Here is a 5,569-nt window from a genome sequence, read left to right on the forward strand (position 1 = left end):
TCTAAATTCAGGGTTCGGTATTCTGTTTACCATAATGTATATTCTGTATTCTACATTCTATATTCTGTGTTCTATATTCTGTATTCCGTATTCTATATTCTATATTCTGTGTTCTGCGTTTATATTCTAAATTCGATATTGAGTATTCTGTATTCTATATTCAAAATTCTGTGTTCTGCATTCCATGTTCTAAATTCTGGGTTCTATATTCTCTATTCTATATTCTATATTGTGTGTTGTACATTCTATATTCTAAATTCTATATTCAGTTTACTGTATTCTATATTCTAATTTCTGTGTTCTGCATTCCATTTTCTAAATTCAATATTCAGTATTCTGTATTCTATATTCTAAATTCTGTGTTCTGCATTCCATTTTCTATATTCTGGGTTCTACATTCTGTTTTCCATATTCTAAATTCTGTGTTCCATATTCTATATTCTGTATTCAATATTCTGCATTCCGTATTCTACGTTCCATATTCTGTGTTCTACATTCTATATTCTAAATTTTATATTCAGTATTCTGTATTCTATATTTTAAATTCTGTGCTCTGCATTCCATTTTCTAAATTCTGGGTTCTGTATTCTGTTTTCTTATTTCTATATTCTGTGTTCAACATTCTATATTCTGTATTCTATACTCTTCATTCCGTATTCTATATTCTATATTCTGTGTTCTACATTCTATATTCTTAATTCTATATTCTGTATTCTTTACACTGTATTCTAAATTCTGTGTTCTTCATTCTATATTCTAAATTCTATATTCATTACTCTGTATTCTATATTCTAAATTCTATATTCTGAATTCCATGTTCTATATTCTGTCTTCTATATTCTCTATTCTATATTCTACATTCTGTGTTCTACATTCTATATTCTAAAATTTATATTATGTATTCTGTATTCTATATTCTAAATTCTGTGTTCTGAATTCCATTTTCTAAATTCTGGGTTCTGTATGCTGTTTTCCATAATGTATATTCTGTATTCTACATTCTATATTCTGTATTTTATATTCTGCATTCCGTATTCCATATTCTATATTCTGTGCTCTGCGTTTATATTCTAAATTCGATGTTAAGTATTCTGTATTCTATATTCTAAATTCTGTGTTCTTCATTCCATGTTCTAAATTCTGGGTTCTATATTCTCTATTCTATATTCTTTATTGTGTGTTGTACATTCTATATTCTAAATTCTATATTCAGTTTACTGTATTCTATATTCTAAATTCTGTGTTCTGCCTTCCATGTTCTAAATTCTATATTCAGTATTCTGTATTCTATATTCTAAATTCTGTGTTCTGCATTCCATTTTCTATATTCTGGGTTCTATATTCTGTTTTCCATATTCTAAATTCTGTGCTCCATATTCTATAGTGCATTCAATATTCTGCGTTCCGTATTCTACATTCCATATTTTGTGTTCTACATTCAATATTCTAAATTTTATATTCAGTATTCTGTATTCTATATTTTAAATTCTGTGCTCTGCATTCCATTTTCTAAATTCTGGGTTCTGTATACTGTTTTCTTATTTCTATATTCTGTGTTCAATATTCTATATTCTCTATTCTATATTCTACATTCCGTATTCTATATTGTATATTCTGTATACTACATTCTATATTCTAAATTCTATATTCAGTATTCTGTATTCTATATTCTAAATTCTGTGTTCTGCATTCCATGTTCTAAATTTTGGGTTCCATATACTCTATGAAATATTCCATATTCTGTGTTCTAAATTCTATATTCTGTATCCTATATTATGCATTCTGTACTCTATATTCTATATTCTGTGTTCTACATTCTATATTCTAAAATTTATATTATGTATTCTGTATTCTATATTCTAAATTCTGTGTTCTTCATTCCATGTTCTAAATTCTGGGTTCTATATACTCTATTCTATATTGTGTGTTGTACATTCTATATTCTAAATTCTATATTCATTTTACTGTATTCTATATTCTAATTTCTGTGTTCTGCATTCCATTTTCTAAATTCAATATTCAGTATTCTGTATTCTATATTCTAAATTCTGTGTTCTGCATTCCATTTTCTATATTCCGGGTTCTACATTCTGTTTTCCATATTCTAAATTCTGTGTTCCATATTCTATATTCTGTATTCAATATTCTGCATTCCGTATTCTACATTCCATATTCTGTGTTCTATATTCTATATTCTAAATTTTATATTCAGTATTCTGTATTCTATACTTTAAATTGTGTGCTCTGCATTCCATTTTCTAAATTCTGGGTTCTGTATTCTGTTTTCTTATTTCTGTATTCTGTGTTCAACATTCTATATTCTGTATTCTATATTCTTCATTCCGTATTCTATATTCTATATTATGTGTTACAAATTCTATATTCTAAATTCTATATTCTGTATTCTTTACACGGTATTCTAAATTCTGTGTTCTTCATTCTATATTCTAAATTCTATATTCATTATTCTGTATTCTATATTCTAAATTCTGTGTTCTGAATTCCATGTTCTATATTCTGTCTTCTATATTCTCTATTCTATATTCTACATTCTGTGTTCTACATTCTATATTCTAAAATTTATATTATGTATTCTGTATTCTATATTCTAAATTCTGTGTTCTGAATTCCATTTTCTAAATTCTGGGTTCTGTATTCTGTTTTCCATAATGTATATTCTGTATTCTACATTCTATATTCTGTATTCTATATTCTGCATTCCGTATTCTATATTCTATATTCTGCGTTCTGCGTTTATATTCTAAATTCGATGTTCAGTATTCTGTATTCTATATTCTAAATTCTGTGTTCTTCATTCCATGTTCTTAATTCTGGGTTCTATATTCTCTATTCTCTATTCTATATTTTGTGTTGTACATTCTATATTCTAAATTCTATATTCAGTTTACTGTATTCTATATTCTAAATTCTGTGTTCTGCATTCCATGTTCTAAATTCTATATTCAGTATTCTGTATTCTATATTCTAAATTCTGTGTTCTGCATTCCATTTTCTATATTCCGGGTTGTATATTCTGTTTTCCATATTCTAAATTCTGTGCTCCATATTCTATATTCTGTATTCAATATTCTGCTTTCCGTATTCTACATTCCATATTCTGTGTTCTACATTCTATATTCTAAATTTTATATTCAGTATTCTGTATTCTATATTTTAAATTCTGTGCTCTGCATTCCATTTTCTAAATTCTGGGTTCTGTATTCTGTTTTCTTATTTCTATATTCTGTGTTCAACATTCTATATTCTGTATTCTATATTCTTCATTTCGTATTCTATATTCTATATTCTGTGTTCTAAATTCTATATTCTAAATTTCATATTCTGTATTCTTTACACGGTATTCTAAATTCTGTGTTATTCATTCTATATTCTAAATTCTATATTCATTATTATGTATTATATATTCTAAATTCTGTGTTCTGAATTCCATGTTCTATATTCTGTCTTCTATATTCTCTATTCTATATTCTATATTCTGTGTTCTACATTCTATATTCTAAAATTTATATTATGTATTCTGTATTCTATATTCTAAATTCTGTGTTCTGAATTCCATTTTCTAAATTCTGGGTTCGGTATTCTGTTTTCCATAATGTATATTCTGTATTTTACATTCTATATTCTGTATTCTATATTCTGCATTCCGTATTCTATATTCTATATTCTGAGTTCTGCGTTTATATTCTAAATTCTATATTCAGTATTCTGTATTGTATTTTATAAATTCTGTGTTCTTCATTCCATGTTCTAAATTCTGGGTTCTATATTCTCTATTCTATATTCTATATTGTGTGTTGTACATTCTATATTCTAAATTCTATATTCAGTTTACTGTATTCTATATTCTAATTTCTGTGTTCTGCATTCCATTTTCTAAATTCAATATTCAGTATTCTGTATTCTATATTCTAAATTCTGTGTTCTGCATTCCATTTTCTATATTCTGGGTTCTACATTCTGTTTTCCATATTCTAAATTCTGTGTTCCATATTCTATATTCTGTATTCAATATTCTGCATTCCGTATTCTACGTTCCATATTCTGTGTTCTACATTCTATATTCTAAATTTTATATTCAGTATTCTGTATTCTATATTTTAAATTCTGTTCTCTGCATTCCATTTTCTAAATTCTGGGTTCTGTATTCTGTTTTCTTATTTCTATATTCTGTGTTCAACATTCTATATTCTGTATTCTATACTCTTCATTCCGTAATCTATATTCTATATTCTGTGTTCTACATTCTATATTCTTAATTCTATATTCTGTATTCTTTACACTGTATTCTAAATTCTGTGTTCTTCATTCTATATTCTAAATTCTATATTCATTACTCTGTATTCTATATTCTAAATTCTATATTCTGAATTCCATGTTCTATATTCTGTCTTCTATATTCTCTATTCTATATTCTACATTCTGTGTTCTACATTCTATATTCTAAAATTTATATTATGTATTCTGTATTCTATATTCTAAATTCTGTGTTCTGAATTCCATTTTCTAAATTCTGGGTTCTGTATGCTGTTTTCCATAATGTATATTCTGTATTCTACATTCTATATTCTGTATTTTATATTCTGCATTCCGTATTCCATATTCTATATTCTGTGCTCTGCGTTTATATTCTAAATTCGATGTTCAGTATTCTGTATTCTATATTCTAAATTCTGTGTTCTTCATTCCATGTTCTAAATTCTGGGTTCTATATTCTCTATTCTATATTCTTTATTGTGTGTTGTACATTCTATATTCTAAATTCTATATTCAGTTTACTGTATTCTATATTCTAAATTCTGTGTTCTGCCTTCCATGTTCTAAATTCTATATTCAGTATTCTGTATTCTATATTCTAAATTCTGTGTTCTGCATTCCATTTTCTATATTCTGGGTTCTATATTCTGTTTTCCATATTCTAAATTCTGTGCTCCATATTCTATATTCTGTATGCAATATTCTGCATTCCGTATTCTACATTCCATATTCTGTGTTCTACATTCTATATTCTAAATTTTATATTCAGTATTCTGTATTCTATATTTTAAATTCTGTGCTCTGCATTCCATTTTCTAAATTCTGGGTTCTGTATTCTGTTTTCTTATTTCTATATTCTGTGTTCAATATTCTATATTCTCTATTCTATATTCTACATTCCGTATTCTATATTCTATATTCTGTATACTACATTCTATATTCTAAATTCTATATTCAGTATTCTGTATTCTATATTCTAAATTCTGTGTTCTGCATTCCATGTTCTAAATTTTGGGTTCCATATACTCTATGAAATATTCCATATTCTGTGTTCTAAATTATATATTCTGTATCCTATATTATGCATTCTGTACTCTATATTCTATATTCTGTGTTCTACATTCTATATTCTAAAATTTATATTATGTATTCTGTATTCTATATTCTAAATTCTGTGTTCTTCATTCCATGTTCTAAATTCTGTGTTCTATATACTCTATTCTATATTGTGTGTTGTACATTCTATATTCTAAATTCTATATTCAGTTTACTGTATTCTATATTCTAATTTCTG

This window comes from Vicugna pacos, unplaced genomic scaffold, assembly GCF_048564905.1.
Source record: "Vicugna pacos unplaced genomic scaffold, VicPac4 scaffold_19, whole genome shotgun sequence".
In the NCBI taxonomy this organism is placed as follows: Eukaryota; Metazoa; Chordata; class Mammalia; order Artiodactyla; family Camelidae; genus Vicugna; species Vicugna pacos.